We start from the raw sequence: 15,358 nt of genomic DNA, 5'->3' as shown, positions 1-15,358 counted from the left end.
TATATATATATATGATATATATAATATCATAGAATGGTTTGGGTTGGAAGGGACCCTAAAGATCACCCCGTTCCCCCCCTGCCCTGGGCAAGGACACCTTCCACTAGCCCAGGGTGCTCCAAGCCCCGTCCAGACTGGCCTTGGGCACTGCCAGGGATGGGGCATCCACAGCTTTTCTGGGCAACCTGTTCCAGTGCCTCACCCCTCTCCTAGTGAAGAATCTCTTTCTAGTATCTAACCTACATCTCCCCTCTTTCAGTTTAAAGCCGTTCCCCCTTGTCCTATCACTACATGCCCTTGTAACAAGTCCCCCGTGAGCTTTCTTGCTGGCCCCTTTAGGCACTGGAAGGCTGTTCTAAGGTCTCCCCAGATCCGTCTCTTCTCCAGGCTGAACAACGCCAACTCTCTCAGCCTGTCTTCCTAGGAGAGGTGTTCCAGCCCTCTGAGCATCTTTGCGGCCTCCTCTGGACTAGCTCCAACAGGTCCATGTCCTCTCTATGTTGGGGGCCCCAGAGCTGAATGCAGTACTGCACAGGGGGGGTCTCACAAGAGCAGAGCAGGGAAGGAGGATCACCTGCTTGCCTTACTGGCCATGCTTCTTTTTATGCAGCCCAGGATTTGGTTGGTTTGCTGGGTTGCAAACACACATTGCTGGGTCATGCTGAACTTCTCATCAACCTACACCCTCAAATCTTTTTCAAGACTGCTCTCAATCCGTTCTCTGCCCAGCTTGTAAATGTGCTTGGGATTGCCCCAGCCAACATGCAGGACCTTGCACGTGGCCTTGTTGTGCTTCATGAGGTTTGCAGGGGCCCACCTTTTAAGCCTGCCAAGGTCCCTCTGGATGGCAAGCCTTCCTTTGAGTGTGTCAGCTGCACCACAGCTTCGTGTCATCGGCAGGCTTGCTAGGGGTGCACTCAATCCCAGTGTCCATGTTGCCGACACAGACGCTAAACAGCACTGGTCCGAGCAGTGACCTCCGCTTGGACATTGAGCTGTTGACTGCAACTCTCGGGTACGGCTGTCCAGCCTATTCCTTATCCACCAAGTGGACAACCTGTCAAATCCATGTCTCTCCCGTTAAGAGACAAAGATGTCATGCGGGACCAGTGTCAAAAGCTTTGCACAAATGCATTAGTAGCTCATACTTTGTCCACCACTGCTGTAACCCCTGTCACAGAAGGCCACCACATTTGTCGGGCACGATTTGCCCTGAGTGAATCCATGTGTTCTGTCATCAATCATCATCTTATTTTCCATGTCCCTTAGCACAGTTTCCAGGAGGATCTGCTCCATGATCTTGCCAGGCACAGAGGTGAGGCTGACCAGCCTGTAGTTCCTCAGGGCTTCCTTCTTCCCTCTTTAAAAATGAGGGTTCTGTTCCCCTTTTCCTGTGTAGTGGGAACTTCACTGGACGGCCGCGCCTCCTCAAGCACGATGGACAGTGGCTTAGCCGCTTCATCCGCCAGTTCCCTCTGGACCCGTGGATGCATCTCATCAGGTCTCGTGGACTTGTGCACCTTCAGATTCCGTAGATGGCCTTGAACCTGATCTTTTACAGTGGGTGGTTCTGTATTCTCCCCGTCCCTGCTTTTGCCTTCTGTCACTTGGGCTGTGGGGCTGCAGCATTTGCCTGTGAAGACTGAGGCAAAAAAGTCATCGAGTACCTCGGCCTTCCCCATGTCCTGGGTAACCAGGTTTCCCATTTCCTTCCAGAGAGGGCCTGCATTTTCCCATCTCCCTTTTGTCACTGATGTACCTATATGTTGGGGTCTGCAGCGGGTCTGCAGACTAGTTAGTGGACTTCAAAGACTTAGCCGTGTACCTTTCAAGACAGCCACAAATTGTCAGGTATGTAAACAGGGTGTAAAGAATCGGAACTTAGAACTGCAGCATACGGGCACCTACAGCAACAGCAAATAGCAAGCAAGAAGGACACAAAAACCTATCAGGATCTAACACCTGCACTGTCTAAGATATATAAATAGTTTGTATAAACAATAAAGGCCATTTTTGTCCGAACCCAGCCACGCAGACATAGTGTTTCTTTTCAGTCCGCCTCGACTTGCATCACCACATTTGGTGACCCCGACGTGCCTATATGATCCCAGTAGTAGCGCAGCAAGCGGCTGCAAGATCCCGGGAGAAAGTGACACCGGTAAGGTGAGCCACCAGGGACAACATGGGGAGTAAGTTATCTAAAGAAGATACCATGGTGCTATCAATGTGGAAATTAGTATTAGAGAAGCGGGGAATTACTTTAGGTGGGCTTCGGTTAAAAGATATATTATTGTGGGCCAAAACACATGGAGTGGAAATGTCCCCAGCAACTGCTCTTAGTGTGTGGACCTGGGACAATTTAGGATCTACAGTCAGAAGCTCTGGAAAAAGGGGACAAAGAGGCGTCCGGGTTTTTGCCTACACGGGGACTGCTTAGACATGTTGTAGGGGGCTTCAAGAACCCGCAAGATGCAAATGGGGGCTTGCAAAATCAGCAAAATGCAAATGGGGGCTTGAAAAATCAGCAAACTGCGACTGGGGGCTTGCCAAATCTGCAAAATGCGAGTGGAGACTTGCAGAGTCCACAAGACATGAGTGGGAGCTTAAAAAGTCAGCAAAATGGGAGTGGGGGCTTGCAAAGTCCGCAAGATGCAAGTGGGGGCTTAAATATTCAGCAAAATGCGAATGAGGGTACGTCCTTCAAACCTCTCCTGTATCCCCCTGAATACAGACAAGAGGATGAGGGGGTGGGGGAGGGTCCATGTCCCTTACCAGGCGCCACTCCCCAATGCCCCGAATCCCCTAAATCTCTCCAGCTGCGTCGACTTATACTTAATACCAATTCCGAGGACGACAAGCAGAAACATCGGTGGACCGATCCCAGCCCCCCTGACTCCCTCCAACATTTGTGCCAGCCCACACGCCTTCCCCCCTCGGCTCCGGCCCTGCCTGCGCAGGATGGAAATGCTGAAAACCCGGATTCGGGTCCAGCTATGACAACGTTATCAGTCACAGGCAGTGAAGAAGGTGGAGGTGGTAAAAATCCAGTTTCCAGTGGTACAGTAATGATGCGCGACCCTCGGCGATTTTGGCAGGCTATAAGAGATGGGGCATTAAAAGACGGGAACTGGGATTTAGTAGAACAGATAGGCGGACTGCTCCTTGATCTTCCTACGCCTTCCACGAGTGCACCGCACGCATATCCTATTGTATTGGGAGATGCGGCTGCTGGTAATCCTCACGTTCACACACCATTTGCTTGGAAAGTAGTACAGGACTTGCAAAAAACTGTTTCGCAGTACAGGGTGACTGTCTTCTGTCACGCGGAAAAGCTGTCTATAATCTACTGTATTACAGTGGTTGAAATGTATTTTGCGGTTAAAAAAAAATAATTGTTGAATTGTACAGAACAGACAGTGGGTTGTTTTGACATTGGTAATGTGCAGTTTTGGCCTTGCTTTGAATGATGTGCAGCTGAGATCCTGCAGCAAAGAGTTAAATAACTTTAAGGGAGTATGAGTAGAAACTAGGATGAGATAGAAGCATGTGAACGAGTAGTTTTAACCTATCACCTTTTAAATAACAAAGTCTGCATAGCATGTGTATTTTTAGCTGGGGGTACAAATTGGAGTGAGTCTATTAATAAAGTGGCACTAACTTAAAAAAAAACCACAAAACCAGACAAAAAACTAACCAACCAACCAAACAAAAAACCAAAAAGGGGGAATGAATGGAATGACCCCAGAGGCACGATTAGAGAAAGCATGAAGGTGTCAGTACGCATGAAAGACCCTCGTACTGGGCATTGGTCGGCACCGCATGAATTGTTAACTTGGGGGAGAGGTTATGCTTGTGTTTCTACAGATGAAGGTCCGCGATGGATACCTGCTCGCTGTGTACGGCCTGAGCTTAGTGTGCTGGATCGTGGGAGCGCTGCTGCTGCCAGTCAACCCAACAATGATGTGTGGCCTCCTTACTGAACCAGTCCTTGTTTGGCGTGCCCTTCCTTGAAACTGACTTGCAAACATTGTTGCAAAAAAGTGAATGTATACAGAGAATGAAAAATCTTACTGAAAGTCTTGATATTTTCGATAATTAAGACCTCTGTATAATGTTAACCTGAAAGAAGTCAATATTGTTTGCACTTTGAATGTCGATACCTTGTTTGTTAGGCAGTTAAGAATGTGAGTCAAATTTGCCACCGTTATATACAGAACAGAGCAACTATTGGTTTTTGTTGTTGGCTCAAGGACATGGCTGTGAGGATTTTGATGGTATGTGCTGCGTGGATTTTAGGTGCCCCATTGCAGCAACACGTTACCAAAATCTGAGAAAATGTCAGCTTTTTTGGCATCAGTTCACTCAATTGGCAGTATTGTTTGCTGTTGCCTTGGTTGCCATCATGTTTGCAAGGGCCCTGCAGAACATGGCAAACCTGGTACTAGCTGTTGAAAAACAAAAAGGGGGAATTGTTGGGGTCTGCAAGCGGGTCTGCAGACAAGTTAGTGGACTTCAAAGACTTAGCCGTGTACCTTTCAAGACAGCCACAAATTGTCAGGTATGTAAACAGGGTGTGAAGAATCAGAACTTAGAACTGCAGCATACGGGCACCTACAGCAACAGCAAATAGCAAGCAAGAAGGACACAAAAACCTATCAGGATCTAACACCTGCACTGTCTAAGATATATAAATAGTTTGTATAAACAATAAAGGCCATTTTTGTCCGAACCCAGCCACGCAGACATAGTGTTTCTTTTCAGTCCGCCTCGACTTACATCACCACACCTATAGAAGCTTTTCTTGTTGCCCTTGATATACCTGGCCAAAATTAATTCTGTCGGGGCTTTAGCTTTCCTAACCTGAACCCTGGCTGATGGGGCAATTTCTTTGTATTCTTCCCAGGCTACCTGTGCATGCTTCCACCCTCTGTAGGCTTCCTTTTTATGTTTGTCCAGGAGCTCATTGTTCATCCATGCAGGCCTGCTGGTGGTTTTGCCTGATTTTCTCTTTGCTGGGATGCATTGCTCATGTGCTTGGAGGAGGTGATCCTTGAATATTAACCAGCTTTCTTGGGCACCTCTTCCTCCCAGGACTTGGTACTCTTCCAAGCAGATCCCTGAAGAGGCCTAAGTCCGCCCTCCTGAAGTCGAGGGTAGCAAGCTGGCTGTGCATCCTCCTTGCTGTCCTAAGGATCTTGAACTCGACCATTTCATGGTCACTGCAGCTTGAGCTTCACATTCGCCACCAGCCCCTCCTTGCTGGTGAGAACAAGGTACAGTATAGCACCTCTCCTCATTGGCTCCTCTGTCACTTGGGGAAGGAAGTTACCATCAACACATTCTGGGAACCTCCATGAGGACTATGCTGAGAAAAGATACACTGTTTGGGAGAAAGGTTTGTTTGTGGTTAGCTTGGCTCTCATAGAAGTAGAAAAAAGCATACAACAACCCATTATATTGAGAGGCCCATTTAAAGTTATAAAACCAGTCACTACTGGGACCCTTCCCCCTGACAGGGTGGCCCAGAAAGCCTCAGTACGAAAGTGGTATGCTGAGATTGAACACTATTGTAACACTTTCTGTATCTGAAGGTGCTTTAAAAAAAACTAGCTATAAAAGAAGTTGAGAGCCTGGATGAGGGCCAAGATAAACCTGTCTCAGTCGTTCAGGTGGCCCCTCCTTTTCCCTGTGAACAGTCAGTTAGTGCTTGGTTTACTGATGCTTCTGCCAAAAGAGAAGGAAAAGTGTGGAAATACCGAGCAGTAGCGCTCCGTACCTCTTCCAATGAGCAAATTATAACAGAGGGAGAGGGTAGTGCACAAGTTGGTGAATTAATTGCAGTATGAAGCGTTTTTCAACATGAAGCACAAACTACTTCTCCTGTTTACATTTATACTGATTCTTATGCTGGATTTAAGGGATGTACCGAATGGCGTCCTTCCTGGGAGCAAAATGAATGGCAGGTTAATAGGATTCCAGTGTGGCAAAAGGAAAAATGGTGAGACATCTTAAGTATTGCCAGCCAAGGGAACTTTGCTGTACGTTGGGTAGCTTCCCATCAGATAGATGGGGGGTCAGCGGGAGAATGGAATAACTGGGCTGAAGAGTTCGCAAGGCTAGCTCCTGTACAGAAGGACCAGATTTCAGAAGACTGGGAACACCTGTTAAAATGGTTACATGTAAAATGCAAACACACAGGAGCTAAAGATCGGTACTGTGAAGCCCTTGCCCGAGGCTGGCCCGTCACCAGAGAAATGTGTAAAACCTGTATATCAGCCTGTGAACAATGTCGAAGAAGACTTGAAAGGCACCCTTTAGAGGATGACCCTCTGCATTTGAGGGAGGGTAAAGGCTTGTGGAATGCCTGGCAGGTGGATTATATTGGTCCCTTTAAGAGATCGGGAGGAAAACATTTTGTGCTGGTGGGAGTGGAAATAACATCAGGACTAGTCCAAGTCGAAGCCTTTAACAGGGCTTTAGAGGGAGAACACTTTGAAAGCACTGCGTGAATGGTTTGGAACTGTTCCAAAGCCACAAGAAATACAATCTGATAGCGGTTCTCGCTTTACCGCCAGATCTGTACAGGATTGGGCACGAAGCGAAGGGATTAAACGGGTGTTTCATACCCCCTATTATCCGCAAGCTAATGGAACTGTAGAAAGGGCCAATGGTCTCTTAAAACGACTTTTGAAACCTCATGAGGGAAATTGGGATGTCCGCTTGTGGGAAGCTGTTAAAGGTGTAAAAGATAGATGGGGGGTAAACAGATGCCCCAAAATAACTGCTTTTTGCCCAACGGCTCCTTCTTTGATTCCCTCATTAAAGGGACCAAATGATTTAAAGAACCTAGCTCACTTCTCAGGACAACCTGTTCTGGTGGCACTTCCTACTGTGGGAAACGTACCACCGGTACTGAAAACCCCATTGAATGCATGTGCTTGAGATGCCTCCGATGCCCTGGGAAAAGACCATAAGATAAATACCTGCTGGATAATCCCATCATTTTAACCCTTTTTGCCTCAGGGAGGCAAGATCTGTTGTTTTATTTTTACAGGAGAACTCCGAGGGACACTGAGAACATGAACTATGAATAAATGAAAATTCATAGCCCTAAATTTTAAAATGACTAATAGTAAAATTGCACTGTTAGATGCACTTGGTATAATCCAAAATAACCTTTCTTTGGCTCTTAGTTGTATCCAGGCCCAATTATGGATACAATCAGTGGCTGCCTCAATTATTAGAGAAGGTGAAGGAGGCACTTTTCCCACTGAAATTTGGAAAATAGTTGGGACAGTGCCACTGACTTTGAGAGGAAACTCCAATCCTGGTGGAATTTGGTAAACTTTACTTATAACCCCACCACAAACATTGCCACCGCTTTTGTATTGACAATATCCCATGCATCAATAAATGTAACCTACCCCATTATCGCCTTAGGGTTGAATCACAATGGAACCATACTCTATTCTTTTTGAGCATAGAGTATGGGCCCAAAAGGGGGATGAGAAATGGCAAACTGTAGATTTGGAATCTTGTATCATGCGGGAACAACAAGGATTTGTCTGTGAAGGCAACACAATCAGAGCTCAGGACGTTAGTTTAGATGCTACACAGAAAATCTGTCATTTTGAGATTCGTCCTGATGATAACCCTGAAACAGTGCTTGTATATATTGGCAAAGGTTGTGCGTGTTTGAGAGCTGCTTGTAATTCTGTATCTGTAGATAAGGTGATTGTAGATACTAAGAATCATTCAAATTTTTGTGTTTTTATCACTGGATGTGACTTCTCCTATTTAGCCCCAGTCATATCTCACCAGCTGTTGAAGTCTAATTATACACTGATTCATGAATTGCAGCCTGTACCCATTGGAAGGAATCTCACCTTGGTAAAACAACTGTTATAGCATCAAGACTTGATCAAGATTCTGGAAAAGGTTAGAGAAAACGGACAGAAAACCTTGATAACTGTCCATCACAATGTGGAAGAAATACACCGTGTCTTGAGAAGAGTGAGAAAAGATGCAGAACATGGATGGTGGAACACACTTTTTGGATGGTCACCGACTGCTACTGGCATCTTGAACAAGTTGTGTCACCCTATTGTTGTCCTTTTGATATTGGTCTTGATCAGTCTTGTTTTGTCAATGATATTGTATGTCTTAAATTGGAGAATGGTAAAGCAATTGACATATCTAACATCTGTAATCAATGCACATATCTTGTTGAATATCCCCTCCAATGTGGACATCCCTAAATCTACTGACACAAGGAAAATTGTATAGGACCTAAACAGATTTATGTTTAGTCATTTTTATGAATATCATTTGATTATTGTAAATTGGTTGAGATAAAGATGATTATTTTCCCCTTCTTTTCCTATCTGTCATTTTCCTTTCCCCTTTTTACTTTCCCTGTCCTCTTTTACCCCTCTTAGAGGATTATATCGCTGCCACATGGTCCTGATAACAATGTTGAGCCACGGGGTGGTGTAAGAGTCGGTCTAAATAGAACAATATTGTCTCAACATTGCCAACACAGACCTGGAGGTGGAATGTGGTCCTCATGGACACCAAGACACAAAGACCCTGGGAAGGAGAACTGCACAGTACGAGGAGTACTGTGCCGCTCCCTGCCACCTGGGATTGAAGGGAACGACTACAATAAGGCCACATAACAGTTGTCCAGAAGATGGATCACAACTGTGGTCATAACAACGAACCAGAAAACAATACAAAAACACGCCTCCTGTCTGAAGCTACCCGCCTCTAAGGAAAACCGCGCCTCGGGCACTCTTCTTTGGACATGCATGATAACCTGGCTCAAGAAGGTGAAGGCTGGCAACACTCCATGGACCAGAGGAGGAGCAGGGCCTGTTGCTTGGCACAAAAAGATGCCTTCTAACAACTGAACTTTGGAGATCTTCCCCACCAAGGATCACGACGATCAGAAGGACCGGCGGGACGCTGCCTGGACCTGGGACCATAGGGACGCCTTGGACCCGTGGTGGTAGCTCTAATCCTCTTTCCTTTCCTTTTTACTTTACCTTTTATTCACTTTGTCTTTCTACCTATCGCACGCCGCTTTACGGGGAAACAATAAAATTGTGCTGTTTAATTGAAGCATAACCCCTTGGCGTGGTCGCCTTGATTTTTGGGCTTCAAGATGATAGTAAATGAACCATCATGAGTCCACTGCGTGGACCGTGACAATGCCGTACACACTGAAAATGGGGTATGAGAACCGAGAAACAGAGAATTCCCAACAGGAAAAGGGAGCACCTGCAGGGCTGAATTCAAGACCAGGGGACTGGATAGCTGTCACTGATGCTGTCACCACCACAGGCTACAGCTGTTTGCATCCCATCACGCTGCCCTCCAGTAAAGGTGGCTGCAGCATTTCCAAGGGCACCACCAGTCCCCTCCCTCCCCATCCCACCCTGCCACGAGGCTGCTAGAGGGTGCACAGAGCTCTGGCGTTCGGGGGCTGCATCCAGCAGGATCGAGATACACAGCCCAGTCCTCAAAATACAAGAAGGTGCAGAAAAGTTGTGCCCCTTGCACAGAGGTTGCTCCATTTGGTCATGAGCTGTCCTGGATGATGATTTCCTCCTACGAAGGTCTGAGCAAGGATCCAGCTGCAGCCCTGTTGCCGGGTAGGAGGATGAGGGGAGCAGGGTAAAAGCATCCCACACAAATTACTCCAGTTCCAGAGCTCACTGCTCTATTCCCTCGCTCCAACAACAGACGGTATCTGCAGCCACAGCCTCCACACCTGTGAAACCAGCTTCCATCAAGCACAACACAGACATTATTACCACAGGTTACTAATGTGGGGTCTCCACAGCACTGATCAGGTGCCAGACAGAAAAGCTGCCCCATGCATTGATGCTCTCCCAGATGTGCCATCCCAGGTATTTCACCTCCCAGCATCCGAACGGGCAGCTCACAGCTCCAACATTTCCAGTACAATCTATCAGTCAGGCTCCAGGCACAAGGGAAAGGGGAAAGCAGTATTTGATAGCATTTGTATTTGGCTCTGTCTCTCACAGAGAGACAATTAAGGCTATTAAATAAACCAATTTATCTTTCTGGGAGCATTCCCCTGGTTAAAGCTAATGCTGAGGAAAAAACATTAGACAGGCCAAAACAATTCATGCTGGGAAGCACGAGGCAGAAGCTCTTGCTGACTGAAATTAAAGCATCGCTGTGCCACACAGGTTAAAAGGAGGAACATGAACTCTCTCATAAATACTGATTTTCTTTACATTAGGGAAAACACTTACACACCCTTGTCAGTTAAAACTGAGCAGGAGAGAGAATAGATAACCAAGATATTTTCTTCCTGGTTTTAATTCCTTTTTGGGGGCTAAGTGATTATTTTCCTCATAAAAGTTAAGACATTTGAAATTACTTTCTACCCCAAGCTGAATGGAAAGCTGGACTGCTGAGATCTCTCATGAAGTGGAAAACGAGACATTAAGGAGTCCTGGATAAAAAAGGCTGAAACTGAAGGTTTCTTTTCAATAGAAAAATAATATTCTGCTAAATCCAAACCCCTTTTGCTTCTGATGAAGCAATAGGAAGAAAAGCTTTAAAAAGTTATTGTCCTAATGAATTTTTACCATGGAAAATATCAGTGGAACCATATTTTTCAATTAAAAAAGCCTCTTTACTCTGACATTTCTCATCTGTTTTATGAAGGGGCTTTGGAGAAGGTTGAGATTTTGGAGGAGGAATGTGAATTGATGATTAACCTGGCAGGAGGGCTGCGAACTGTGAATCTTGGAGCTGGAGAGTAGCACTCGAACAGGGCAATTGTGTCATCTTTACATCATTTGTAGGTAGGGAGTGTGGCAAGAAGACTAGTATGAGACACGGGGAGTGCTCTGTTTAAGGGATTTCAGTGTAACTTCAGGAAGGATTTCAGACTGAAGTAACATTGATAGCATGGTTGGTAGCTGTGGGAGAGATGCTTGTCTTTCTGAAGTTAGTCTTACTAGCTACAGTTTTAGCTTATTATCTTTTGGAATTTTTAATCCACCTTTACTAGAAAGAGGGGGAAAAAAAAAGAAAAAAAAAAAGAGATATCTTGCATACAGGCTGCTGCAAAACAAAGAGCACTTGTACTACACTGACAGCCAAGCACCCATGCGTTTCCCTCATGGACAGTATATTACTTCATACCTATAAATAATGCAACAGAGCTGTCTGGAAAGAACTAGCCCATGGTTATTCTGTTATTTGGTGCACACAGAGCTGAGACCTGGGCTCATTAACCTAGGCAACCCAAGAAGGTTATGCAAAATGTTGGCACAGCCCAGCCACTGCCATGACGTGGCCAAAGGAGAGGTGGCAGGAGGATTTGGGCAGGTTACGTGTCCTGCCGCTGAGAGCTTGGACTGATAACAGTGAGCACTGGAGCAGAGCAAGGCTGAAGTGTGGGTCAAAGGGGCAGGACATCTAATTTATGATGCATGAACTGTTATTGCCAAAGTGCCATGTTGTTCAGCTTGTCTGTTTTTCCCTGCAGGAAGCATGCCCATCACAGCAGCACCACGCAGGCTGCTGAGCAGCCCTGGGGCAGTTCAGGGAGATGTCCACTCTGCTTCAAAGCTATTTTATCACTCCACACATGTCATGCATAACATCAAATCAAACAGCTCCTCACCCTAAGTGACTGCTCCCAGGGGCTCCTTTCCTTCCAGCCTCCTCTCTCCTGCAGTTTCCTTCTCATTTCCTTGCATAAAGCCTCCAGAACCCTCCCTGCCTGGTGCTCTGTAGCCCCACAAAAATCACTGCAATGCCACACAGAGCACACGAGCCTGCCTGGGGACCAGAAACAGCATAATCGCATCGGTGCAGACCTGCACCCAAATTAGCTAGCTGTAATGAGCTGCACGGTTAATTGGCACCACACAGCACTTATGTGCTTGTCCTGCTTTGGGGATTTGAGCTCAGCGCAGAGCCAGACACACCAATTTGTCCAGAGCTCCCTCTTGCTGCTCACCACAAAGTGGTGCCACACCAGCAGGCAGGGGTGCACCCAACAGACACTTCTGTAGGAAACATGGTGTTTCCCTTCCACCATCAGGAACAGCCTGGGACAGACACACTGTCTGGTCTAACTCATTCAGGTAAATGTCTTTTCTCCTCCCCTTGACCCTCAAGCTAGAAGCACAAGGGGGGTCTATGCACCCATATAACCTTAGTACCAGGCTCCAAGGACCCCACATGCTAAACCTGTGCCTACCCAGCTTATACTCAGCTATGTGAGCAGCACCATTTCAAGGTTTCACCAAGGTCTAGGTGAGCTGTAGTAACCTTTAGAGAAGCCAATAGACATCTGAGCAACTTCCCGGAGTGATCCAAAGAAGAACCTGCCAGATGTTCTCCTTCCCTTCTCCTTCCTCACTACCTTCATAATTTCTCTGCCCTCTCATCTTTTACCATGCTCTCCTACAAGCCACTGGGTCCAATTTGCCATCTGCAAAGGCACCAACTTTTTGCTGCTACTGAAGAGGTCTCAGACACAAGGTCAATTAGCTCGGCACAGGATCGGGAACAGCAGCTCTTGGCAAGGTCAAGTCTCAAAGCAGCCCACAAAAAGTAAAGAAACTCCCCAGAGATGCACACAAAGGAGTAGCCTCGGAGGCTCAGATGCTGCCAGTTACTAGATGCCCACCCATACCAGTACATTCAATGTTTGCTCAGCTGGAACACAGGGAGTGTGGATGCAGGCAGAAACAGGCCCATGACAGAGGAGTCTGGCACAATGCAAGGGTTGTGCGAGAAGAGAGATAAACAGGTGAGGTGGGAATCTGGCACAGGAGAGAGGAATTAGCAATACAGATGGAAGCATTTGAGAAATGTTGCCTCCCAGGTGCTGGCACACACCAGCAGAGATCACAGCAGAACTCATCAGATGTCCTGACAAAAAGCTTTGTCAAGAAATGCCAACTAGCAAGAGCTGGGATATTTTTGGACAACACATTACCAATTCTGAGAGAGGAGGCTAGGAGCTCTGGTCAGAATGGGAGAATCCTCCTTTCTTCCCCCACACCTCATCTGGCTGGGACAGAGGGGAGAGTGTTAGCTCTCCCTCTCCTTATCAATGAGCTGCAGCTGAGTGAGCTCTTTGGTATCATGGACCTGCAGCAAAAAAGACAGAGCACCAGTAACTTAAACCTGTCCACTCACAGATTGTTGTAAAAAGGAAAACAAGACACCCATCCTCAGCAAAAGTCACAGAAGCCTTCCCCATCTTGGCACCCCCTAGGCATGGGGGAAGCTGAGTCAGCAGAGGTACAGCATCTCCGCAGGTTTGCTGTCAGACCACATGCATGAACAGCATGCCAGCTTTAAATCCCAGTTCTCAGGCACCCCTGACAAAACCAACATCACCTACATTTTGATCTGCTTTATCACAGCCTGAGCCATGACAGCAGAAGATGGAGGGCTGCACTTTTACATGAGATGCATAGAAAGAGCAGCCACAGGATCAATTTTATCTTACCCTAGGGAAGAAGGGAATGAGAAAATAGCGATGAGCAGAAATTAAAAATGCAGAAAATCCAAGGCAGAAGGGTGACTCAAAAGACAAAGGTCTGAAGTGCTTTAGTATTCAGAAGGCTGCACATATCACCGTGTAATCACCTGGAAACACGTGGGGACTATGCAAGGGAGTGTGGGGGGTGGGGGAGATTTCTTCTTTGTGCAAAACTGCGACCCTGAGAGGAAGCAGAGCCTCCTAGTAGAGGGACAAAGAATAAAAGATTTCCCAGCACAGGGACTTGCTGAAGAGCCAGGCTGGAGCTGGCAACAGACACCTCCCTCCCACCCCGCTGGCTGCTGCTGCTGCTAAACAAGAGAAGGGGCAGGTCTGCCACCCGCGGGGGACACTGGATGCTCTTCGGTCTGAGCAAACATGAAGACCCGTCCTTCACTCAGACTCTGCTTCTGAGGATTCAGAAGGAGTGGAGACCATTTCATCCCATTCCTTTCCACTCAAGGTGCCCTCCAACAACCTCAGGCTGCCTCCCTGCTCCTCCATCACGAAGTAGCCCAGGAGTACACACACAGAGAGTAGGTATAAAGCAAACCAGCTTCTCTAAGGACATCCCAGCTTGTGGCAAAGCAGCTGCCACATAGGTATGGCAGGCCCCTCTCCCTTGCTTGCACATGGGAAGAAAGCAGTGCAATGGTTCTTTTTGCAGTCTGTATTTCCCATCCACCAGCCATCACAGCAAGGGCAACCATCCAGTCAGAACAGATGCGTGCAAAAGATGGGCAGTCTCAGGAGGGGTGGGGAAGGAAAGCAAAGCAAAGCAAAGCAATTCCTCTTACAGGAAAGAATTGAATACTTTGAGACAGCTCATAAAAATCCAAAGGGTTCAGCCACTACAGTTTCAAACTTAAACAAAGGGAAGGGGAGTAGCAGTAGGATAAAGAGTGAAAAACAGATTTGGGACTTAATATTCTCTGGAGCACAAGAAATGTGGAGGGGAACACAGATGTCCTTTAAACATTCCTTACATTGTAACTGCTACATCCATACCTGCACCCCTGCAGCAGGGACAAAGTAGGAGATCAGGTTTTATATTGTTACTGTCTGTACCCCACAAGTAGTTCAAGCATCAATCCCAGCTTTAATTTATTAAAAGGCTTTTCTGCTCCCCTTTGCCCAACTGCCTCTAAGTACAAACACCAAACACTGCAAAACCTTTCATTAGGAATAACAAAACTTCCAGCTTTCACATGCTCATGGTCCTCTTTTGTGACTCCTGCAGCCTCTCAGCCCTCCCGGACCTACAAGGTTTCCACAGCTTCTCAAACCACCACCCCCCAGCCTGGGTTTGCCCCACTAAAACTGGTGCTACTCTTCCATGGTTCAACCCCCTAATTACAGCTGCAGCCCACCTCTCACCACAGCTGACAGGCATTAGCCACTCACGCTCACTGAGCTTAACACAGCCAATTTGCATTAACAGCCCTTGAGGGGATTTATTTTCCAGACTCATGCGTGCAAAGTTTACAGAAAATGTTTCTAAGAAGAATCGTAAAGACACAGAAACACTCAAATTCATGACAAGATTTATAACTGCAGAAAGCAAAGAGCTGCGAAGCAGGCAGCCTGGAGCAGCAAGAGCCTGGGCACAACCAGTCCTAGTAGGAAAAAAAAGAGTTCTGTATAGTAGAAAAAGTATTATTATTATTATTCCTATTCATTGTTCCTTTTCTTTCTAACACCACCACCCCACCACCCCCGATAATGGCAGGGGTTATGTATTAGGAGCTGCAGATAGCGAATAATGTTCTCTGGCATATTTAACAGCTCATTTATCCCTTCTGTAAGGAC

The 15,358-nt window shown here is 46.7% G+C and overlaps 1 long non-coding RNA gene across 2 annotated transcripts; it reads left to right on the top strand.

Annotated features, from left to right (window-relative positions):
* Window positions 1-256: 256 nt before the first annotated feature.
* On the top strand, window positions 257-10,683 carry LOC130151322 (uncharacterized). Of its 2 annotated transcripts, none has more exons than XR_008822548.1 (2): window positions 257-5,273; window positions 8,439-10,683. It is a non-coding gene; the product is annotated as an uncharacterized LOC130151322 (long non-coding RNA). The 2 variants fall into 2 exon arrangements; XR_008822547.1 differs by having other exon boundaries at window positions 7,055-10,683.
* Window positions 10,684-15,358: the final 4,675 nt, after the last annotated feature.

This window comes from Falco biarmicus, chromosome 1, assembly GCF_023638135.1.
Source record: "Falco biarmicus isolate bFalBia1 chromosome 1, bFalBia1.pri, whole genome shotgun sequence".
NCBI lineage: Eukaryota > Metazoa > Chordata > Aves > Falconiformes > Falconidae > Falco > Falco biarmicus.
The sequence above is the reverse complement of the archived record's forward strand: the minus strand, read 5'-3'. Positions and strand labels throughout refer to the sequence as shown.